The 26889-nt window shown below is 33.9% G+C and overlaps 1 protein-coding gene across 5 annotated transcripts in view; it reads right to left on the bottom strand.

The window, feature by feature from the left end:
* Positions 1-26889, bottom strand: part of Cntn1 (contactin 1) — a 355859-nt gene that overhangs the window by 190174 nt on the left and 138796 nt on the right. The window lies entirely within an intron of this gene.

The raw sequence follows: 26889 nt of genomic DNA, 5'->3' as shown, positions 1-26889 counted from the left end.
ACATCTTTTCTACAGATGACTGTGAAATATGTTTATGTTTTCATTTTTCATGGTTCCCTTTCACTCAACCCCCTACTCCACAGAAGTTACCCTCAGGTATGTAGAACAAGTGAGGGGAAGGCTACACCCTTAGTCAAACTTACCTATTTACTTTCTTTAACTGAGAAGTTTTTCAGGGCCTTTGTCACTAACAACCTATTTTATTCAATTTTCTTATTATTTATTATATAGAAGTATTTGTGGTTTTCAACCCTGCAAAGCCTTGCATTTCTGTACCTACTGTATTCTTTTACATTACTCTTGAATATTGGTCATCTCTTTCTGACCAATTACTACACAAAACCAACTGTTTTGTGCAGTAATTAGCCAAACATAACCAATAATAACCAACACGTGCTCTAAGACGATGTAACATATTTCCCTAAAGTTCAGTAAGCATGTGATATGTTTCTAGGAGTCTTTAAGAAGCATCCTCACAAAAATTAGCCCCTGCATGACATGAATCAAGGTTTTTCTAGAGTCCATTATCAACTTCCTCAATGCTCACAATCTGTCCACTGTATTCCTATCTCACATTTCGGAATTTATTTTGACTTTTTATCAATTCTTCACATTTCTTCATTAGTCAGATAGGCTAATCTATGTTATCCTGACAAATAATCCCAATACTTGTTTCAACATAGAATGTTGACTTCTTAGTCACATCAAATCTGTGGTTCTGCCATTTAGAATTTGGGCCATTGTGTTAGGAGAAGAGCGAGCTAGAGAATTTTTCAAGGGTCTATCTAGAAAAATGCCTGGTACCATTTCTGACTACATTCCATTGGCTAGAACTCAGTCATAGGCTCCAGTCATATAAATGCACAAGAAAAGAGTGAAAGGATGCTTGGCGAGTGCTTATAGTCTCTGCCAGTTATTAAAACATTTTAGTATCCTAAAGTCCTATTATACCAAAGCCTTCTTTTATATCCTGGCACTGTGAAACACAGTGCTGGCTTTCTGCCCTATTCATTAATTAATGCTTTTATTCAACACATATTTCTTCTGCACACATCATAGTATACTGAGATCTGTGGAAGCCCTTAGAAAACAAAGATTAGACAGACAAGCCTATTTCAGAGGCATTGCAGTTTTAGCTCCTGATCACTGCAATGAAGCAAATATTACATTAAAATGGGTCCCTGAACTCTTTTGTTTCCTGGTGCATGTAAAAGTTAAGCTCACACTATACTATAGTCCATTAAGGGTACAATACATTATGTCTAAAAAAGAAAATGTATATACCTTGGTTAAAAACTGCATTATTGCTAGATTTGCTGACAATCACCTGAGCCTTCAGAAGTCATAATCATCTTCTTGGTGGAGAACCTGACGATTATGTTCGTGGCTGTTGACTGATCAGGATGGGGCTGCCGAAGACTGACATGCCTGTGGCAGTTTCTTAAAATAAGACACAGTGAAGTTTGCCTCATCAGTTGCTTCATCCTTTTACCAAGGATTTCTCTGTAGTGTGTGATGCCTTTGGTGGTACTTTTATGTTTTGCTTTAGTATGGATGGAAGCACCATGAGTTACATGGATCAAGTCTTCCAAAGTTGAAGGTAATTCTTTCACACCCTGCCACTGCAATATCTACAAAGTTTATGTAATACTCTAATTCCTTTGATGTTATTTAAATAATGTTCATAATACCTTCACCAGGAGTAGATTGTTTCAAGAATTCATTTTCTTAGTTGGGAGGGCGGCTATGATCAGTGCATGGGATTTGCCAGTTAGGAAATGTAAAAGTGAAGCACATCAAATTGGATCATTAATAGGAGTGAATAGTTATAAAAAAGAAACCATTTTCTTTGCTCTTCCATAAGAAGCAGCTCCTCATATATTCAAGTTTTATCATGAGATTGCACAATGCAGTCACATCTTTAGGCTCTACTTCAAGTTCTATCATTATTTTACCACATTTGCAGTTACTTTTTCTCCACTGAAGTCTGAATCCTTGAAGTCATCCGTAAAGTTTGGAATGGACTTCTTCTAAAACCCTATAGGATTGGTTTTTGACATTGTCCTTCTGTGAATCACAAATGTTTTAAATGACATCTGGAATGGTGTCCTTTCTAGAATCTTTTCAATTGACTTTGCCCAGATCCATTAGGGAAAATCACTAACAATGGCAGCTATAGCTGTATAATATATATTCCTTAAAACTTGAAAGTTGAAATGACTCCTTAATCCACAGGGTGCAGAATAGACGTTAATAAGAGTGACAACATTTAATCTTGTTTATCTCCATTAGAGCTCTTGGATATCCTAGTGCATTGTCAATATAGTTTAAAAACTTTCCCCACATTATAAACAGGTACTGTCATTTAGGTTCTGTTGCTCCATTTATAGAACATTTGCTATAATTCTTCAGTACCCTAAGATTTTTAATACAGTAAACAGACATTGACTTTAATTTAAAGTCTTCAGCCGTACTAGCCTCTAACAAGAGAACCAACCTGTCCCTTGAAACTTTGAAGCCAGGCATTGACTTTGCCTCTCTAGTTATCACAGGTTTAGATGACATCTTCTTCCAATACAAGGCTGTTTGTCTACCCTGAAGACCTGTTGTTAGGTGTAGCCACCTTTGTCAATGATTTTAAATGGAAGTTCCGTAAACTGCAGCAGCTTCTACCTCAGCATGTGCTACTGCACCTTGCATTTCTTCATGAACCCATTTCTGCTAGGTTTGGATTTTTTTTTCTGCAGCATTCTCACCTCTCTCTCTTTTCAAGAATTGAAGAGAGCTAGGTTCTTGACCTTTAATGGCTTTGGCTTAAAGCTGTGGCTGATTTGATCTTTTTTACAGATCACTAAAATGGTCTTCATGTCAGTAATTAGACCATTTCACTTTCTTATCATTTGTATGTTGACTAAAGTAGCACTTTTAATTTCTTCCAAGAGCTTTTCCTTTGTATTCCCAACTTAGAGGCCTAGGTTCAGCCTGCCTTGTCTTTTGATAGGCCTTCCTTACTAAACTTCATCATTTCTAGCTTTTGATTTACACTGAGAGAACTGTGACCCTTTCTTCCACACTCAGAAGCCATTGTAGGGTTATTAATTGGCCTAATTTCCATGTTGTTGTGTCTCAGAAGTAGGGAAGCCTAAGAACTTGGTGAAAAATGGGGAATGGCTGGTCAATGAAGTATTCAGAACATACATAACATTTATTGATTATGTTTGCCATCTTACATGGGCTTGGTTCATGGTGCCATAAAACATTGAAGATCACTCACCAGAGATCACCAAAACAGGTAAAATAATAATGAAAAAAAAGTGAAACATTGTGACAGCTATAAGAACGTGACCACAGACATGAAGTGAGTATATACTGTTAGATAAATGGTGCCCATAGATTTGCTTAGTGCAAGATTGCCACAAACTTCAATTTGTAAAAACTATAGCACCTGTGAAACACAGTTAAAAGATAAAGCACAATAAAGCAAAGTGTGGCTGTATTGGAGACAAACATGTAAATATTTAAAGTCAATGTAATATGTACATTTTTAACTAAAATGCTAAATGAGTATGAGGAAGACAGGGTTTAACTCTGCCAAAGTCAGAGAAGTTTAGGTTTTAATTCCCAAAGTCAAATGAAATGACACATGACTCTTATCTTAAAAGAAGAAATAAAGGGGGGGCTGGGCGTGATGGTAGAGATTTGTAATCCCAGGGACATGGGAGGTGGAAGTAAGAGGATCATGTATGAGGCCAGCCCTGAGTAAAAAGTGTGAGACTAAAGTTACAAGGGGCTGGAGGTATAGCTGAAGAGGTATAGCACTTGCCTAATAAGCACAAAGCCCTGAGTTCAAACTCCAGTACAGCTAAAAAAAAGAAAAAAAATTGCTAGATAAAGAAGAGAATATAAATTTTTAGACTGAAAATAATCATGGCCTAGTTACATGTGAAAACAATAAATCAATTTAAATTTTAATTTAATTTTCCTGAATGGATCAAGTTTTTGATTATGCAGCTATAAATTAAATGTACCTAATAGTAGCTTCATGCATCTGGTGATAATTAGCCTTTAAACCTTAAATGAATTTCCCTGGTCATCTTGATTAGTGCATTTAGAGATACTAAATATTTAAAGATATTTAGAGATCAGTGGTTAGTAGATACTTAGTATTTAAAGTCAACTTTCCAGAATTTATTTTCTTCTCATTAATATTTTTTCTTTTTATTTTGTTATACAATAATGTAAATTGTGGCATGCTGGTTCCTTTACATATAGGGAAAGCACAGTAGATGCAAGCTTTCTGGGTTTACCTATTTAATTATCCATTTCATTATTATTTGGTTAATGACTTGATGTTACATTTATGTTTGCTTAGTGTGGATGGAAACACAGTAAATTATAAATTACATCTGAGCCTCTAACACTGCTTTTTAAGCTTTATTGCAATTTGTAGCTTTAGATTTACTGCTGGAAAAAATTATTTACTTTGAGTAATTAGAAGTGTTTCTAACCCAAAGTCATAACTTATTAAGATTCTTTAGATTCTATTCTTTCTTGAGATGGTGGATCTGATTTCTTTCTTTCTTTCTTGTTTGTTTTTGCTTGCTTTTATTTCTAATGAAATTCCTTTCTGCTAGCACATAAGATTTTTACCACCATAAATAAAAATAATTATTCCCCATGAAAGTTTTTACTTTTAGAACTAGGAGGCCATTTACATGCTAACTTTCCATTACACAAGTGTTGGGAAATCTATATTTTTTGTTCATCAAATTAAAGAAGCAAGAGAATGTGCAAGTAGTAAAAATGATTTGCATGTTAAAAATGGCAATTGAAGTAATTTCTAAAATGTATCCAGGCATATTTCAGAAAGAACATAAATATTGTGATGGGAAATGAGAAAATCTTAGAATTATCTAGCTAACTATATGGAATGTGAAGTTATGTTAGGTATAATTTTTTAATTTATCAAAATCAGAAATGTCAATGAAATTATGAATATAGATATATTCATGTATTTTTACTGGTAAAAATTTTAGATTCATTTGTGCTACTTATAGCATGATGTTAGATAAGTTCTTTGTTTATTTGTTGTGCTCCTCTGTGAGAAACCTACTTTCAAATCCATTTGTTATAAGGATTAAAAAGAATTAAGTAAGTTAAATATGTAGAACACTTGCATCAGATTAGGCGCTCATTGTTTTTATCAGTGAGCAACCAAAATATATTTTTTGAGCAAGTGAATCATAAAGTCATTTATCTAAATTGAATTATGCTTCTGGTAGTTTACAATTGTTCTTATTAATTTATCTCGCAAGTATCAGGTGTAAAACACTGTTCTAGGTACTTTGAGATCTACCCATATGAATACAGTCATAACTGCTTTGAAAAGACTTATGAGCCATGGCAGAACAAAGAGGAAGTTATTTACCTAATAGTTTTAGTTTTAGGCCTCTGTGCCTTCCAGTGTCTTTTAGATATGTTCTAATTCCAAATTCATTGGGTCATGGCTCTTATTAAAGTCATTTTCTCTTGAAAATCCCTGTTCAAATTCTTAGGAACCAACTGGAGGTAGTAGCAATGGAAATCATCATGGTCTATTATCACAAAACCACAAGTCAGTTCATTGTACTGGAGTCAGTTCATTCTGGAGAATGAAACATTAAGATCATCATATTTTGAACAGAATTGAGTTCATCAGAAAGAGAAAAATAGTAACATAAAAGTCTATTAGCAGTCTGAATAAAATTTGAAGACTTGCCACTCGAAGGAAGTTTTTGGTATTATTTATTTTATAGTAAAGCCTACTATTCTTCTGACTTATAGCTTGATTGTAATTAATTCTAGTACTGTTGTGGACCACATCAATGGGTGGACAATACTACGGGAAGTGGGAGCGGAGATTTTGGATCAGTCAGTATTTCAATGGTTAAGAATTGAAATAAAAACCCAGAATGACTGAGAAAATAATATCTAAAGCCGTTTTGATACAATTCACAGAAAGTATTTTGAGGATGCTGAACACAAGCGTTAACCTGTGCACAGCATCTTTCTGTAGTCTTCATTTCTACAAACATAGCACCCACACACTCTGCTTTAGCTTCCTGGAACTACTGCCACTTCCTTAAAAACTGCACACTATGCTCCTCCTGATATTTTGCACATGCTTCTCTCTCTGTTTTTATGTATGACCATGAATTTCTCCTGCTGCCTTTCCCTCGAGAAAGCCTGACACCTGTCATTGAGATCTCTTTGCCTCTACATTTCAGTAGATCATGAATGCAATCTAGATGAGGAACAATTGTATTCTCTTTTAGAAACAATTGTAATGCTTTGGAAGCACTAGATGCTTAAGCAAAGTTGTCAAATGAATAAAACGCCACACAATTACTGTCTATTTGGAGATTTTTTTTTGGTAATACACTATCACTATTCATTTCAGATTGCTTTAATTAATTAGGATTACAGGCATGAGCCACTGGTACCTTGCTTCAACTTCTTTTCCTTGATGAAAAGCAATAATATGTCCACAATCAACCAGATATGTAACAGATACTAATTTCTAAACGTAATATTTCTGGAGGTTTGGGGAATTATTTTTGGAGGGGAACTGATAAGTCAAATTTAGATCAGTATTTATTGAGTACCTATTTTGATAGGTGATATGGCAGCGATGGTGTGAGTGAAGGAATGACAGAGAAGTTTATGAGATACAGTTGCTGATTTACAGATAATAATTAGTTATGAAGACTACTCACACATACACAGACACAGCACTCACACACAAGTAAAAATATCAATATCATTCAGCTTGGCATGATCATTGAGGAATGGTCTGAGCTGAAAGACTAAAGAGAACCATGGCATTCTCAGTTTATGGATATTTTCATGCTGTTTTGTATGGAACTAGAAAACAAGGAGCTAAGGATATGTATGAGTGAAGGTGTGAGTGAGTGGATGCAATTCCTCCCCGAGGCATACTTGAAATTTTGGTCAGTCTACCTGGAAGAGGATGAAGATCCTGCCAGGTCAGAAAAATATAAAGTGATATGTTACCACCTTTTATACTCTTGACTAATCCCAACTTTGAGTTTACCTATCACAATAAAAGACACTTCTTTGTTGAGAGTCAGTAATATAACTAGTTCAAACTTCCCGAGGAAAGACTTGGATCTGACAGAGGAAAGAAAAATAAAGTAGAAGATAATAAACACAAGGTATCATGGTCTGTGATATATTCAAGGAGTAGACTGATGCTGAGAAGGTTTGAGTCTGAGGCATGTAGAAGATGCTTGATGGGAATGAGTACTCATTGCATGATTCCAGGAAGAAGAGGAATATGGAAGATCATTCTAGAAATTTTACAGAGAGTGGGCTTCAGAGAGGTCAATTGAGCAAGGATATGAGTTGTAGTGGGAGTAGAGGACATGAGTTGGATTTAGGATATTCTGAAGCTATATCTAAAAGACTTGCTAGTAGAGTAACTGTCAATGGAAATTAAACAGATCATAGCAACTATGTTTTGTACCTGATCAACTGAGAATGTGATCATTCCAGTCTCTGGTGTAACCCCCAATGACAAAGCATTTAAAATATTTTATGTAAAATTCTAAGGTTAGAGTTTGCATTTTAAATTGCTAAAACAGAATAAAGTATGACTCCAAATGATTGAGTCAAGGGAGTGTGTTAGATCAACTTGCATCATTCTAACAGTCTGCAGGCTCATCTGTTATTATTCTTTTGGTTGGGTGTTATTGTTGTCAGTGGTGGGTTAATAGGGAAATTACAGGCATTTTTGTGCCAAGTATGAAGACCAAAATATCAGCAGAAAAAATATCTGATAAAATGAACAATATTCTATTTTGCTTTAAGGTCTCATAGTTCTGATTTCATTTTTTCATAGTAAACAACTTCATTTCTCCATTGGAGCAACACATAGTTTTACCTCATTCTAAGAACCCACCAGCTTTCAGGTCACTGATTTCTTGTGAATGATTTTAGAGATATCTAGCCCCAGGCCTCTCTCCCTATCAGCTTTCACCAAGTGTTCACAATGCATCTCAACTGTGAGCAAACCCCTGCAAGCCAAATGCAATACAGACAAATTAATCAAATTCCTTTCCACTAAAAGGTGTATTACTTCTCCACATTCACTGAGTTACTTTCAACAACATTTCTCTAGAATGGCTCACTGTGTAAACTTCTTTGAAGTATTCATAATAATTCAACTTTTGGGGAAATTATGTAATCATTCATGTCTGTCTCTAAAACTCACATCCATCTAGCCAGCATCTAGATAAACATTATTCTCTCTCAACTTCTGCTCCTGGTCCTCAATATTTCATTTCAGTGGTCCTCCAAACCTCTGTCAACAAACACCCTAAAATATTGCATATTATAAAAGTTTGTATAATAGTTCCCAAGTATGATTTCCAGCACATTATTCATTATAAATTTGTTTTAAATAGTTTTTAAGACATTAGGGATATTTTAGGTGAAAGACATAGATAGATGACTCATGATAGATAGATAGACAGATAAATAGATAGATAATAAAGTTCAGGATGTTCTATGACTTTATGTCTTGAATTATGAATGGTTTCCCATTAATTATCTCAAGTGTCACAGTGACTTTCTTTGCTTTAATTTCCAAGGATCCCTTCTCAGGAGCTATACAATCTCCCATACAAGCACTGAACAAGTCTAACCCAGCTTAGCTTCTGAGATCAGACTAACCTTGGAGCCTTCAGTACAGTGTGACATCGGCAGGAGCTATGCCATTCTCAAGTTACTTTTGTATATGGATTACCTTAACATTTTAGGAAAACTTCGTAGGTCTCCTGCCTCTGGGCCCTTTTTCAAGTTTCTTTTCCAGACATATGCTGAAAGTCTTCCTTTACAACTAAGTATATATCCCTCTATTTGAGTACACTTTTATTTTATTCTTCCCAGAGAAAATGAGCTATTTTTCAGTTTTATCTCTGCCATTCTTAATAATTCATATTCACCCTATATTCCAGCCATCAATCATTTGTCTTGTCAGCGCCTTCACCCTGGTGCCTGAAAAGTACAGTGAAAATTGTACACATCTCCTGTCACTAGGTGATGGCTCCATGCCTCCTGCCCAGCTGTTTTCCACTCTCCAGGGGAATGATTAAAATGTACTCCACTTTTACACATGCTGCCAGTCTAAGTTGAATTCTCTCACCTTAATGTTGTCTTTCTTTCTTTCTTATGTCTTTCTATTTGTTTTTTCATAGTCATTGTCACTGCCTTAATCTAACTTGGCCTCCAAACAGGGTGTTGAAAAAAATCTGCTCTAAGGTATACTTGGAAGGAGATTTTAAATAGTCAACTAAACATACTTCCATGACAGAAGTGCAGGCTCTACTTCCCCATACCTTTTCCTAGGTATGTTCCTATTATTTTACAAAAAGAAGACATATTTCTTACCCATCCAGAATTTCAAGATCAGTGATCCAACATGGAACCCCAACCTGGAGCACCAAACAATAGGATAGCTGATACAAATGTTAGAAGAACTGGTATTACTGTTGAGAAAGTGAAGTACTACCAAGAAACCATTTTATAAATCAGTCATTTTCGTTCTTTGTGTTCAAAAAATTAAGTGATCATTAAATCACTATTTGACAATAGTTCACTATGTGATTTTATACATGTGATCAGAAGGAGTCCAATTAATAGAATGGCATTATTATATTCAACTCTTAACCCCCACGTCCTAAAAGCATCCATAAAAGTGAAAAGTCAAAACAGAATTAATAATAAACCCTGTTTCATTTTGGCAATGAGTAACATTCTTCCAAAGGTAGAGGAATTAATTAAAATTTTAAAAGCTATCTGTCAAACTAAGCAATTCATTGCCAATAAAGTTGTACTTCTTTTGTTCACTAATATTTTTTTCAGAACTTGAAATGTAGTTATATAGTTTTAGCCAATTGTACAGTAATAAAAATTGTATTGACAATATATTCTAAAAAAAAAACTTTAGACCTTTACAATAATGATAAGCATTTTGTAACTAAAAAACATAGTAAGATAGTAAATTTAACACTTTTGAACACAAGACATGTAATAATAGGATGAAATTTAATGGAATAGAAATATGAGTTAAAAAGAAAAGAAAGTTGCATAAAATTTTTTAAGTTCTACAAGAGCAATTTCCAATATTTTAAGTGTATAATGAGAAGCATCAAGTCTCGGTATTATTCAGACTCTAATGGATATATTTAAGACTGAGATAACAGATTTATTTCAAAATGTCAAAATTTACAATATGTTAAAAATTACATCTTTTGCAACTATTTAAATTCATGATGCATATTTATGTCAGCTCCTAAGTATATGAGAAGATACATAATTTTACAAAACTCTTTTGGAGGTATTTAAGGAAAAATGTTTGTAAGTTATTAGTCGGCCATTATTATTCCTCACCAAGGTTACTGAAATACCTTCCTGCTATTTAAACACAAAGTGGAGAAGTAGTAGGTAGGAGAGGAAGTAGAGAGAGCTGGAAAGGGAGCTAAAATTATTCCTGGTATACAGATAAGTCTTTCATTATCATTACCTATTTGCTTGTCTGAGTTTCCCAGTAGACTGGGCAGCCTACAGAAAAAAAGGTATAGTCTACCTTTTCTGACCCCTGGGCTTAAGGCCTACTACAGTGTTTTAAATATATTGGGTATTAAATAAATATATACTGAAAAAAATGAAATGAAACCAGACTAACACAATGAAAATGAAAGTGGCCTCTGTTTCATTAATTATTTAAACTAGTTTTGATGTCATATACCCTAGTGTGCTTTGGCTTGACACCACCAACGAGTTTTACACTAACCTCTACTATGTTGTCTATGTCCACTCAACAAGGACTTACCCTCAGTTTCACATTCAACACTTCAGTTTGTCCACAAAAAATAGAACCATTTCTTCAATTTGAATTCCAATGCTGAGGTCTTGCCCAACATAGCCCTTTGAACATATTTCCTTGAATGGCTTTCTGCTTCCACTTTTCCCTTCGCTGTTGGGAGTCAACTGTTTCTAACATTTAATTTGTTTTTAAATCTGATCACACTCTGCTCAAGTCCTGTTATTCCTTACGGCAAAATCTAAGGCAAAAAAAAGTTTGCCAAAAATTCTAACACTGTCATATATTTTCCCCATAATGTAGAAAATGTGCAGAGAAAAGATGTAATGGAATACAAATAAATTTGAAGACAGGGGGATGTCTTAAAACACATTCCAAAAAGACATTATTGGAAAACTTCATAGCTATTTAGTAAGATCATTGAAAACCTAATTGATTTTAGATCAAATTCTGCCAGAAAAGAAAATGATGATGAACATGTTCTGGGAGAAAACTGAGTGACTTCAAGAACAGACTTAGATTATGAAAATTAACAAAGAAAAATTTATCAATGCTTTGGGAATTGTAAGGATAGAAATAATGCAGTGGTTCTCTAAGTATATAAAGTTTCTCCACAAAAGCAGAGACGATTTTTATCAAAGGTAGGGGAGAAGGTTGGGCATGGTGGACACACCTGTAATCCCTGCTACTCAGGAGGGAGAGATTAGAGGGTCATGGTTTGAGGCAGCCTGAAAAAAAAGTTTGGAGACCCCCATCTCTGCAGACTCATAGTTTCAGCTACTTGAAGGCACAGGTAGGATTGTGGTCTGAGGCTGACCCTGGGCAAAAATGCAAGACCCTACTTGAAAAACAACTAAAACAAAAATGGAACTGGAGACATGGCTTAAGTGTAGACTGCCTGCCTACCAAGCCAGGAGTTCTGAAGTTAATGCAAATCCCAGTACAGATGAAAGAGGGGAGGAGGGAAGGAATCCAAAGATAAGCAATAAGTTTCCCAGGCATCAAGATGGAATATAAAAACTTAGGCAACCTCAGTTCTATGACACTGTTACATCAATTTAATTTTATATCTTAAAAAAGGTCATTGTGACATTAATTTTAGTAGCATCTTAATTTTGAAAACATTATAATGGGAAATGTGCTATTTAGGATTGAGAGAATATGGTGCTAAAAAAGAAGAAGGTACATGTGATTGTTAAGATACTAATAAACATTTTTGGATAAATGAATGGTCTTCAGGAAGTCTGGTGAAAAGCTTGAAAGCTACAGTCACGTCATGCCCCAGACTGAGCTGGCTAAAACAAAATGATCATTGCAGGCTGGCCAACCTTCCAATACTTAGGAAGCCAACTTCTCTAATCTCTTTCCTTTTCTATAAAATAGCAAGAAAAATACTTTGGCTATCAACATGAAGTACTGCTGAGGTTCTATAATGGGATAAGAAAGTCTGTATAACAACTTTGTGGATATAATTTCATGGAACAAAAATGAGCATATAATTCTCCAGCAAGGCTACCCAAAGAGAGACTAGGAATGATTGAGAAAAGAATGTCCCAGGGGAATCCCAAGTATGCATGTGTCTTCTTTTTTGACATAGATTTCTACCAGAGCATCTGCTCCTTTGTCAAACATGATTTAAAGCACATGCACGTGCAAGCACATGTAATTTTTTTTAGGATTTAATTCCCAGTGCTCTGAAAAAAGACAAGGAGAACAAGAGGGAAAGAGAAAAGTGGAGAACGTATGTAAACTAAAGGCAGACCTTTAGACACCTAACTTCTAAGCTCTGATTTTTGCTAAAGTAGGTTTTGATATTCAGGACTCAAGGAAATTCTGTCAATACCTTTGAATAAGAGCTCAATCTGAAGATTCCCTATTTCTATCACTTTTACTCTACTCCAAGAACTTGGAAAATCCTCATAGCAAATCAAGCATTTGCTGCGCAATAAATACAACCTCAATCAGAATGCCAGCAGGAATATTTCTATTTCATGTCCTGAAATCTGAAAACAGTCTGGGTAAAAATAACTCCCTGTTCAAGAGAATTGGGTGGACAAAAACATTAATGTTGCATCCATTTTAGGCCAATGAGTATTTTAAACTTCAAAACTCCAAATAAATGTATTTGTGCCAGGCAAATGGAATCTTAAACTTAAAAATGAAAATGCATAAAAAGAGACTGAATAATTCATATTTGGTTGAGATTTAGTGCAGGATTTATGCAAAAGTGAGTGGGTAGCTTTATCGACAACAATCACAGAAAACCTCTGGTATCAACTGGCATATACCTGCACCAGCTACAGTCTCAGGGAGAGAGCAAAATACAAGTCCTGCAACACTTACTCATCTAGCCAGGCAAATTACTCAAGACTAGCTCATATTTTAATATCATCACTAGTTAATTTTGATTATTAGCTGAAATAGAAACAATAAAAGATTGAGACTGGCTCCTTGTCTTCTGAATGCTTTTTTCTTTAAAGACAAAGAATGACTAAGAAATAGATTGGATGCTTTTACAAATTCCACTTTGTTTTATGACACGAACTTTCAGGCACACTCACTCTTTTACCATAACTCCAAGAAGCCCCTAAGGCTTTGTTTAAGAGGCATCTAATGCCACAGATTAAAAGTCCTGAGTACACTCAAACTCCTTTTTAAGAAATTAAAGGAAAGAAAAGCCAGGTGCTGGTGGCTCATGTCTGTAATCCTAGCTATTCTGGAGGCAGAGATCAGGAGGATAACAGTTCAAGCCAGCCTGGGAAAATAGTTCTTGAGACCGTATCTCAAAAAAAAAAATCCGTCACAAAAAAGGGCTGGTGGAGTGGCTAAAGGTATAGTCCCTGAGTTCAAATCCCAGTATTGCAAAAAAAAAAATAGAAAGAAAAAATAATTCTGTTCTACAGTCTATGTAACTGCAATCTGACTGTGTTTATTGTGATAAATTTATTTCATAATGAATAGTACCAATATGTTTGTAAGGGATGTACATAGAAGGAGAGGTCAGAAAAGCGAACAAGTTATTGGGCATCTCTGTAAAAAAATAATTTAAATAGGATTAACTTGACATTTATTATAATCAGTACAGTAGAAAGGCACAGGCATTTAGAACACTCAAAGGCCGGCACTGTTGTGTAGCCTGTACCCTCAGCTCTCATGAGGCTGTGGTAGAAGGATTGGGAGTTCAAAGCCATGCTGAGCTACATAGCAAGACTGTCTCAAAAAATTAAAATAAATGAATACAATTAAAAAACACTGCTGTACTATTCCCTAGGGAGACGGCTTATTTATTGATCGATTCTTTACAGTATATCCCATTAATAATGTGTTCTAAGTCTCACATGGGAAAAGAAATAGTCTTTTCCCAAATTGAGATAGTTTTGCTTTGGTTAAGTATATGACATCACCTAGAAAGGATCTGAAAATATTTTAATAATATAAATCACTATTAAATATTAGCAGTTACTGGGAAGGTATTTAAGAAAGTGTCACTAGCACCCCATATTTCATGGACAATCTGTCTCCTTGGTAGAAATCCTTCACATGACTAAATGATTCACCGGAAATGCTAACACTGGCTATCATTATTTTCCCTAGTAAATCCTAGTCATTCGTTGTTGTTGGTATTTAGAAGCAGAGGATAGATAGGAACATAATTCGAGTCTCTTCCTGCAGGAACTCAAGAGATTCACTGTGACTTCAGATCTCCAACATTTGTTTTGGGTTCAGTCATTTACATATTTTTAGTGTTTGTTCATGTTTTACTTTCCCAGAAAAATTTAACCTTTACGTATTAATCATATAAAATCCATCTTTTTAATCAAGGTTGTAAATCTTCATTGGCAAAGTTGCATTTATTCTTTTGGTCTTTTATGTCCTTTTTAGAAAAAAATATTGATGGTTTTGACACATTAACTGTGCAAATTAGTAGATTTCACTGTAATATTTCTATACATGTATATATTGTGCATTGCTCATGCTCATCTACCCTTCTTCTATATAGGACCCCCTTTATTCTTTCCCCTCCTCCTAGGACCTCCCTGTCCATAAAAGTCCCTCTTAATTTCTTTTTATCCCCTTTCCCCTCTCCCATCTCTAGGGTCCACTCTTACATATATAAGGTTGACCTATTGCTTTCCCTATATAAGTGGGAATATACTGTATTTGTCTTCCGTGTCTAGCTTGTTTCATGCAACATAGTGTTCTCTAATGCCATCCATGTGGGCTAAAAATTGTAGGATTTTGTTCTTTTCATGGCTGAGTTGTATTCCATATGTAAATTCAACACATTCTCTTTATCTACTCATCCACTGAAGGTTGTTTACATATTTTGGCTATTGTGAATAGTGCTGCAGTAAACATGGAGGTACAGGTATCTTTTTGATATTAAGATTTCATCTCGAGTAGAAAGATTTCATCCCTCTGTGAATATATATACATAAACATATACACATATGTACTGAGTATATATAGTGGAATTGCTACATGGTAACTCCATTTTTTAGTGTGTTGGGAAATCTCTATACTGTTTTCCATAATGGTTGCATTCCCACCAACAATGCTGATATTGTTTTTTTTAGAGGTGCAACTATTTTAAGCAGTTCCATGACTGTTTCATTTGAACTTCACCAGCATTTTGAGAATTGGTAATGCCAGGTATTACTCATGTCCGTTTTAAAGATCAGTAACCTAAAGTTTAGAGAGATCAAGCTATTTGTCTAAAATCTCCAGGTTTTCTGGTTCTTAGACCAGTGTTTGATGATATCAGTCCACTAATATTTATTGATCCTGCTGACTGGGCAGAGACACTTTTTTCTGATACTTCAAAACTTAGTAACATGGATTTATCACAAATATTATCACATTGCACAAATATAATACATACTAAATTGTATTTGATTATTTGGTTCAGAAGGTGATTCATGGAGAAAAAAAATGATGCTCCTCCTTTATGATATGTCTCTATCACTTTTTATAGTTAAAAAGAAGCTGATTCTCTAAATTCTGTCTGAACTATAAAGCCATGATATGTAATTCAGTAAGGTATAACATCAATAGGAATTTCATCTTTGAGAGGACCTAAAGGCTAAGTACTCTTTCTGAATGTCAGACATATGACATATGTACTTTAAAGGCCTCAAAAATAATAATTTGATCAGAAAAAATCCTTCCTTCATTTTATTACATTTGTACCTCTTTTACAAGGAGCAGGACATGGTCACAAATTCCAAAATAGCATTTGAATGTCTATACTCCTTCAAAATCAGTGAAGTCTAGATGCTAATTTATAATTATTCACCTATTTATTTTTTCATTGTAAATACACTGGCACTTCCTAAAGGAAAACGTGACATCTTACCTAGTCAATAAGGCTTTTAACATGGCAATAAATGAGATACCAAATCAAGCAACTACATCTAGGACAACTACCACAATGTCTATTAATTGAGCAAAAAATTTACCTTTAAGATGTCTAACTCCTAAAAGAAAGAAAAAAAAAAGCAAGCAAAAAGAAAAAAAGGCAATCCATAATATTGCTCTCATCCAATAAAACAATATTTTTTAAAAAATTAAACACTTAATATTGAATAGTCAGGGAAAATTTTACATTATACAAATGAAATTGCGGAAAAATACTAGTTTAAAAGGAAGGACAAAAGAGTCTCAGATCCATTTTTATATATGTATTCTTGTATTAGTTCTGGTGCCAGATCACAGGTGGAGAATTCATTTTGTCAAGGCATAATCACAGTTCCTATGACAGTGCATGGATCAAGTTTAGAAGAGATAGGGGAATGACTTTCTCTCTATTTAAGAATGCTTGTGACATACAACTAAGTTATATTTAAACTTTTCCCTAAAGATCTTTGAGAACAATACGATCCAGATACTTTTTAGTTCACATTGCAAATTAGCATAAATAGGCAGCACAATGTTGAAAGGGGCATAATGAATTAAAAGAAGGTGTAACCATCCATGAATTTAGTTTGTTGTTGTTTCCTCCTCTGAAATATACATGTTAAGAAGAAAGGGAAAACTTTTTTTGATTTAAAGTACTTTACTACAGATAGTGGGTGGTAATACAGGGGAGAACAGGAAATGACACAGACTTCACCAAAGTATTTGAGTTCTCCATATCCTCATCCCAATCCCTGCAAGCTCATTTCTTTTTTAAATTACTGGTAGATTTGTTCTACACTTTCCACTTCTGTTATAGGAGCTTGTTGTTTTTACCAACTTCTACTACAATTAGTCATCTTTAATTTATTCTATCACATATACTGATTCTTTTCCATATTATTTGCTTGGTATATTCATTTGAGAACACACGCAAAAGACCTCATATAATTCAGTTTCCCAAATTGACTCAATCTGTCTATAAACATTTTATGAAGGACATTTAATTTCCATTCCACTAATAAGCACTTTTCATATGTTTCTTTATGGTCCAAATTATTCACTACCTTCAAAACTGAAATATTGGATTTTATTGACCCATTTTAAAATGTTTTTTGAGTTACTCCAATGATGGGCTGTAAGAAAATATACAAAACACTCATGGCAGTACCCCAAAGAAAGCAAAAAATGAATAAATGTTGACATGCCCCTTTTTTCCTTTGTTCTATCAACAAAGCATACTCAACAGAGTGCAATATTGCTTTGAAAAACATGGCAACAGATATTTGAGATTAGCAAATTAAACTCATTTTTACTTCTCTTTCTTCTTACTTTACCTAATTGCTTGCCAATATTATCTTCATAAGTTTTCTACATTTAATATCTTTTTTACATACCTACAGTTTGCTGACTAGTTTAATCCTTATTAATCTTTCAAATGAGAAATAGATTCATACAAATTACATTTTAACTTTCACACATTTTGCTCTTATTTATTCCTACGTTATAGGACACTGAAATTTCAGTTTTTGGTAATATAGCCGAGGCATTTTTCAACAAGTTGTTTGACACATAAGTGCTCTTTTAAAAAAGATTTAAGATTATATTGGTACATGTTTCCTATTTAATACTCATGAACAGTTTCTTCCAACACCATCCTTCCATGATTAAGATCTACAAAGTCTACAGCCTTTGAATTTCAGAGAATGGTTCTTTTTCACTGAAGTTTCCTTTCTTTTCTTAAGAATGTTTCTTGAAATAAATAATTTAGAGTAGAAAACGTAATTCATTAATGAACATTTTACCTTAAACTCAGAAAGTAATTATGGGGACCTTAAAACTGAATCAAGAATTCTTCAATTAAGAAAAATATTTTAATATTATTGAATAATCAACTATGTATGCTTTTAAACATATTTTTCATTCTGTGGGTATGGCCAAATAGTAGATCCTTAAACAGTAAGGCTCATTCATCAGAACCTCAGTTTCCATGTATAAAATTAAAGGTATATCTTGGTTTTTATATCATCCTTTCCAAATGTAAGATTTCATTTTATTCTCAATGAAGGATTAGAGAGAGAGAGTCTTAATAATCTGACTCTTGGATTATCAAAAACATTTTTTCCATTACTGCAAGAACCAGGGGTATTTAAGTTCAATTTAAAGTAAAGAAGGGCTTTGCCTAAAAGCATTTATTTGTATTTTCTTAGGTGAGGGTTACACAACAGTAGAGAACATAGAAAGAAAATAACCATATTTGTGGGGTTTCTTGCTTTTTAAAAACTTCAAAAACAATTATTGTCCCAAAGGATTCTCATTTATCCAACCAAAGTGATTAAAATATGGCATTTATTTAAATCAACAATATTTGGCATTCATGCTTTTCTGCAAAGGTCTCTTCCAAATATATCTATGTAAACACTGGGCCATGTTCTCTCTATTCTAGCTCAGTATTCTGGCACAGATAATCATTCAATGTCTTTATTATTATTTCTATTTAGTTTTACCCCTCTCAAGAATTTCCTATGTATTTGACAACTTCAACAAATTCCAAAGAATTTATTGCACTAATTCAAGCCATTTTTAAGAATAACATACAAACCCATACCCAATCAGACACATTCTTTTTGGTCTAGATCTCTGCTTAACTTGAAATTCATTTATGTCTGAACACTTTGTATTGGTCCTTAAGCTATGAGTAAGTTACACTATGCAAATATATTCACTGAATTTGTAAATACTTTCTTATCATTACTACTCCTTCATGATAGTCCATTCCACTGTAACTATTTTGAATTAATTATGTAAGTCAAGAAGACCATATTATCAGTATATTAAGACCAAACCCTTTTTACAGTTATACAAAGCAATGTACTAGCTGCTAAAGATATAGAAATCAGTAGAACGATACTGTCCTGTGGAGACTAAAAACATGGTGATTATTTAAAATAACATACAATATTTTAATTACTTTTATCCTTAGTGTTCATTAACACATTCACTAATACCTGAGACAAAATTTCTCATTTAGTAAAATACCTATGGTACTTTTTAAGGACAAAATACATTTTCAAATTTTAAGCCAGATATTTCCATATTAATTTTCAAATCAATATGTCAACAAAATCCCTATGCTCATCCCAATCACCAGAACTGGCTATTTTTAGCAATCTTTATACACTAAAAGCTGCCTTATAGTCACTAGTTGGGGGTTGCTGAAAGTTATGAAGATATTCAAACCTCAGTTCCTAAGGTGAAGTTGGTCTTCATTGAGATTGAACCTACACTTGGAGAAACTGACATTGTGGATGTGGCTCAAGTCTTACAGGTATAACTAGACCCAGCTAAGCTTCAATCCTATCCTCAACATTTGCTTTTATAGCCTTCAGTCTTGTAAAACTATACTACATCCTTCCAATAAATCCCTCTTGTTTAAGCTAATTCATGAGCAATTTTAGTCATTGAAAAAAAAATCCACTATGACAAGATTCATCTTATAATTTTATAAGTATGTTCAATATACTGAGTACCCAAAAGTCTATTAATTTGATGATGTGACTTAAACAATAATGCCATAATTCATTAGGTGTGATAATTAATAATATGATCATTTGTTTAACATATTTATTGAACACCTACTGTGTTGAAGGCATTGTGGAGACTGATAATACAATAATGACCAAATCAAAGGTGGTATTCTTTTTACTCTTCAGTCATGGATGGGAGACTTCCCTGGGTAGTTTCACTTTTTTGCCTGAGTTAGGAAGGTGGCAAAAGATCTCAAAGCATCTCCCCAGAGAAAGACATTAAAAGTTATTATTGTCTATAATACATATTTTACAGGAATTAATACTAAACTAATTAATATGAATTTACTGAGCACTTCTTTTCATCAAGCTACTCCAGACATCTTGTAAAGTTTATGCATTTCCTCAAATGTATTTTGTTTCTTATCCATCAGTCAAATTTTCCATAACTAATTAAAACAATCTATCTTTTTAACTTAGGATACATTTATGGATCATGTATTTTTCAAAGCATATTTGACTTTCTCCTAATTAACAAAAATCTTAATAAAATTAATTTCTACATTTCACTGCCTCCAATTTTAGTTAAAATGAAAGGAGGATGAACCAACCTATGAATACAAGGGGTCCAAAATATAACTAAGTAAATAAATGCATGGATATTTGAAGGTTTCCGCAGTGTCAAGAATACTGAGCAAAATCATGGTGATATCGAAGAGAAACTTTAATGTCTTAGTAATGGTATAATCTCCAGACATCAGCTTCTCCAGCTTTAGTGCCAGGGTCCCACAGTTTTCTGGAGATACTGAAGGTAGATAATGTAGCTAAGCATGATTTTTAACCACAAACACATCCTTTGAGTCTTTTCCATTTGTGTTCATTAAATATGTGTTTCTCTTTACAGTGTTAAACTTGACATTTACAGTCAATACCAATTATTCCAATGACCACAATATTTTAAAACTATTTTACCTATCCTTTAATTGCCTTATTGAAGAAGTTATCATTGATGCTCTCCTTTAATTTTGATTGGAACCTATTAGTACACAATTACTATACCTGGCATATCTTCACAAAAGCTATCTTTGCCTAGTGAACTTTCTTACTCTTCTCTCTTTAAAAAATAATCTTGTTTTGTCCATGGGAACAGGGAGTATATTTTACATAGCCACTGTACAAATAAGGGTCTTAACAAACACTCGCAGAATTAATAAATTAGTGTGGTCCCTAACCTTAAGAGATTTATAATTATAGAGAATATTATAGACATATGACCATACCACTACATCTACTAAGTTGTACCTTAGTGCCTAGTATGTAAAAATCTGGTTATGCTGCTAGAATAACCAGAAAGAAATGTTCATATTTTATTCATTCTTCTTTATCAGCAACGTCTGGTGCATTGCCTGGGATATGTGTGGGATTTGCTGTAACTGTTTTCTTAGCTTAGGAAAAAGCTCCAGATTTTATAGATATGAAAGAATGTTAATTATAAGTTTATGTACATAGAAAAGGGAAGCATCTTTTACACTTGAACCCATGTAACTATTTGAAGATCAATTGAAATGGCTATATTAAGCCAAGCTCTTCCCACCACACAATTGTTACCTGCTTGTACTTTTATATCAATCCATAAGGACAATTGTCATTTAAAAGGAACTTAACTATGTTACATAATTGTCTAAATGCTTGTGTATAAGAAGGTGGTGATTTAGGGGTAGGTGATTCTGAAGGCAGGAGAAAGACCAAATGACTTGTAATCATTTTCTTTGGGTTAAGACACTGCTATTACAAAGAGAATATGCAGCAGTTTTTTTTGTAAAGATAAGATTATATTCAGATTTTCCATTCTCTGATTAATCTTTTTTTTCTCTTTTTGGCCATTTTTTTCAGTGCTGGAGATGGAGCCCAGGCTTTGCATATGTTAGGCAAGACAAGAGTTCTACCACTAAGCTACATCCCCAGTTCTTAAATTCTCCTCGATAGGGGTTAACCTTCTTATTTTCATTTTATTTCACTATTATTTCATTTTATTTCAGTATTGTTTTCCAGTCAGATCTTTATATATTAGCATAATAAGGACCAAAACAAATTATGGGAATCGCAAAATTCATAAATAAATTTTATGCTTATGGTAATTTCACAGAATACACTTTCAGAAGTGAGCATCTCTGAATTTTATACCAAAATTTCCTCTCTGTAGACAATCTTTGTCCATCATTGTTTCAAGCCATTTTTTAAATATTACAATAAAAGTCATTTTCCCAGGATCAAGTAAGGGGAAAGATAGTTGTTTTCTCCTCTTCTTACCTATTTGTTCTTGAACATGGGTGCCCTCATACTGACCTATTTCTTTTATTGCTGGCCCATCTAATTTACCTCTTGGCTGCTTATCCACCCAGTTCTTCAATAGATTCTCCTGCTTGTCACCCAGCATCTTTGCTTGCCAGCTAATATATCATCTTCCATCTGTTTAAATTTCCATGTTCTTTCTGGCACAGCTCTGCCTCCTGCTTCCCTCTCAGCCACCTACCTTGCTGCCCTTCCATCTGCTAGCATGACTAGAATCTTTTCTAACCTATTCCCAATCTACATCATGGCCAATTTTGCATTTAAGTTTATCAAAAGTTTATTTCTTAAATAATAACGTCATACAATCTTGATATAGCTAAAATTTGAGAAATAAAAGGCATAAAAATCAAACATGCATCGAATGTTTGAATTCTTCTACATCTTAAAGTCATTTACTACCCCCAACTTCTTCAGTGATAGTGTTTTTGAAATGGAGCACACCATGTAAAGAAATAGCTAACAATGTCTCTTGGTACATGTTCTTCAGAGCCCTACCCTTTGTGTGGTCCAATCTTTGTTAGTCTTGTAGTTAACTGTACTTGGCTCATTGTTCCAAAGTTTTGCATTCACTGATTAGCTGCAACCTTCTCCTGGGCACCACATTCTCAAGACATTTCAGTTCAATTTTATAGTCTTAGTGTAGCAGAAGTATTTTTGAATTAGAATGTGCGTGATTACTGCTTACTAGATATCAAAGACATTATGTAAACATCAGCTTTTGGTCATAACAGCTTCAAAAGTTGATATAGCCTGTAAAGACAATATTTCCTTGTAACATTGGGATAGCTACTTGACAAAGTAGAGACTTTTTTTTCATGTAGTAGATTTGGGATACTGTAAGTTAAGTTGGTCTTGGGAAAATATTTAAAACCTTAGACCTATGTATCTTAAGAATGAAAACTTGGAATTGTCCATTCATATTTCTTGAGGATAGACCCCTTATCAATTACAACCTTGAAAATAATTCAGCTTATATTTATAAGCAATTAACAAAGAATTTACCTTTAAATTCAAAATCAATTAACAGTTTAAGAAAAAGGTAGTGATTTTTTAAATAAAGGACTTTGATTTTAAAACTGTGCATATAATACTTCTATTTCTATTGAGTTTTATTATATTAAGAAGATTCTTTTATGTTTGTTTCAATACAGGTTTTATTGTTTAGGTTTGATAAGGACAGCAGACCTAAAGACAGGTGACTAGCTAAGAGAAAAGAGCACACAATATGAAGGTGCTTGGAGCCTGGTCAGGAGACAAAGGGAGAGAAGGGAGCTGTATGGTTTTCACAGGGAGGATTCCAGGACAGGCAGACTAGTGTTTAGGATTGGCTAGTTTTAATAATTTCATCAGACTCTGGCACAAAGAAGCTAGTTATCTGATACTGGACCCTAGAGTGATTAGGGCAAGTGGCTAGTGGCCCAAAGTATGAGAGCAAGCATAAAGAAGATGAGTTATAGGTGTGGGATCTGGATTGGTTGGTTTGCATTTGAAAAGTGAGCTCAAGTAGAGTTGTTTATCAGCCCCAGTAATTAGTTATCCCCCTAACAGGAAATCCCTGTAAAGTCTGGAAAGTTAAAGCATTAGAATACAGAAAGTAATAGATATGATTAATGCAATATATAATCTAGGATTAACAGCCATTAAAAAGAAATGTTGAATTATTTGACTAGTGCTTCTTTCATATTAAATGCCTCCAGTAAGACTAAATGATGCCTATAAGTGCCCATTCCATATAAAAGCAAGTCTTAACATGGTGTTCTGCCAGGGAAGGTCTCAATAACCTGCCCCAGTCTTGTTTATTCTCAACCACACCCATCCAACCTCTTTGTTTGAGATGTGCCTTTAGAATATACAGAATTTTTCCATCTCTGCTTTTTATGAATATTCCTCTTCTAGGATCCATTTTAAAATTTTCAGTATGGGTCTTCATTTCTTCAATGGCTTTTACCAAATATCTTGGCTGATCAGAGCCTGTACTTTGTTTACTTTCCAGTATTTGACTTATTCCTATTGAAAGCACATCTACACAGAACCAGAAGACCTCATACAACCACACAAAATCTATAATAAGCGCTTCTTTATCAACTAAGTTGTCTGTCGGGAGAGGAAAGATTAGGAACAATGAAAAATGGATAAATGAAAAACAGGATAAGATAAGTTGGTGAAACATGTGTGAAGCTTCGTTGAAAGGATACTTCTCAGAGTAAACTCCTTAGCATATCTGAAAGATCTTTCATAAACTACTCAGGGAAAATATTTTAAGGAGGCACAAATTTTATTTTCTCTAATGGGAGAAAAAAAAGTATGAAATCTCTTGATAACACTCTCTGTTGTAGATTTATATATGAAAACTTTTCTGTGAATTTACAAAGCTTAGAACTCCTCAAGACTGTTTACAAAAATTCTCTGTAAGAGATTTTCTTAAAATAAAAATATAAACTCTGATTTAATCAATTTACATTTGTGCCTAATAGTTGTGAAAATGTGTGTATTGTCTCTCTTCTTATTATTTTTAAGTCTCTTAGTCTTCCATAAGTGAGTCCTAATTTTCTCATTGTCCTAGCTACATATAGCATAGATACGGTTTTCTATTTTGATTTATTACAGTATAATTATCCATTATCCATATCAGTATTACCTAGAAGAAGATTCATAGTCTACCATTTTGACAAAAATGTTTTTATCAATCACTTTCTCAGACTGCTAAGTAAGTCACCTTTAAAATTAATTTTTAAGGTAAGTTATAAAACCTATATTAGTGAACCACGGTATGTCAGAATTCTTATTGATTGACTTTGAGTCATAATTAATAGATATCAATTTTGGACTCTGTGCACTTTTCTTTTGAAAACGTTATATTTGATGTTTCGTGGCCATATTTCTCATTTCTCCTCTTTCATTTTTATTATATCTTTTTACAATATATTTAGTATTGGATCCAACTATACTAATAGGATTGTACTTGCTACCATAATCACCAACTAAATTCATTTTGATGTTTCACCATCTATATGTATATGTATGTGTTGTTTAAAAGTTCTTATTCATTTCTTGTTAGTTTCTCCCAAGTGATAGTCTATAGAAATTATTTATAATTATAATTATAAGGACTCTTCTTCATCTGCCCATCAAGTGTTTTGAATGAGATGGATTAATGGCTTGGGTTGCGAATAGAAAGAAGACAGTAAGTTTTAGATAAGTACCAGTGCATTGCTCGTGAACCCTTTTGCTTACACAGTCTCCTTGTGTTAGTTCATTAATTTTACTGCAATGATACTGTCACCCAGCATGGGACTTTTATTTTCCCACTGTCACCTCAGTCAGATCCAACAAGTAGCACTGCCATTATACTCATTACTCAGAATTTAGTATGTATCATTAGGCAATAAATATTCTTAAGTTTCTGGCCCCCTCCATTCTTTCTCATTTTCCTCTCCATTCCATTTTACTAGCTGTTAATAGGCCACCTCAGCCAGGACGCATCTGAGCAGAACTGAGCACCAGTGACTCAGCATCAGGAGACCTGTAGGATACATAGGCAGTTACTTCTTCCTTCTTGTTTCTCCTTCCTAAGGACAAAACTCCATGGGTGACTTTCCTCATATATCTGAAGTAGATTAGCTTTAAGATTTAAGCACATTAGACAGGAGGCACTTGACAAAAAAGCCAAGTGATGTAATAACACTGTAGTAGAATTTAAATGCACTGTGAAATGCTTGAGAGTGGTTTTCCTGTGCACCTCTTCTCACTGCTCTGTTCTTTGTTTTTAAGTAAAATAATATCTATTTGACAAAATATACTTGCCCTTGTCTTTTTATTGGTCACTGACATGATTTAGCAAGCATACTTTTTAAACTTAATATCAAAAAATATACTTAAGGAAGTAGAGGTGCATACTACTATATATACGGTTTTACAAATCATGTATTACAGTGTGTGTGTGTGTTACATATCACTAAAAATGTAAAATTGCTGCTAAGAAGCATCCTGAAAGAATTTTACTATATCTAGAGGCTCTACCTGAATATTTTCTAGTGCTAATTTTGTGCCCTAAAGAGATATTCAAGAATTTACATCATGATGAAGATTATCTGCATATTTATTATTTGACATGATATTTAAGCAAGCAGTTTTAATTCACAAGAACTTCTGACCACTATAGTAGCATAGTAGTATATTCTAAAGTTTTGCAGAGATTTTGCAAATTCTATTTGGCTCTTAAGTGGTGGGTTCTACAATTGGATAAGCTTAATTTTTAAAACACTAAGAAAGAAATATAGCTCTTTTCTTCCTGTAAATTTCATCACAATATACCATCTATTTATTCCTTTTCAAATAAGGTTTTCTTGACAGGAGGAAAAAAAACAAAAAAAGCCACTATAGATAAAAGTCAAACTGTTTTTGTTTCTGACAAGGTCTCCCCTCAAGGACATACTAGTCTAAATTGTTTTAATTCTATCTGCTCAATTTGTATGCAACACAGTGTTTGAGCACCTCGGTGCTTTCCTCTTCTTCTGGGAGAAGGATTGTGCATTTTGGGTTTCTAGCATCCTATTTTACTAGAACCTGAAAATGTTGACATTAAGGGAATAATGTGAGCGGAACCAAGGCTCCAGCCCTGCTAAAACTTCTCCACCAGGAGGTAATCTTCACTCATTGATTCAGCTCACTCTCTGAGCGGCCCCTCCCCAGTTTGCAGTCTTCCATCTACTCAAGACACAGTTTGAGCTC

Source organism: Castor canadensis, chromosome 8 (genome assembly GCF_047511655.1).
Source record: "Castor canadensis chromosome 8, mCasCan1.hap1v2, whole genome shotgun sequence".
NCBI lineage: Eukaryota > Metazoa > Chordata > Mammalia > Rodentia > Castoridae > Castor > Castor canadensis.
The sequence above is the reverse complement of the archived record's forward strand: the minus strand, read 5'-3'. Positions and strand labels throughout refer to the sequence as shown.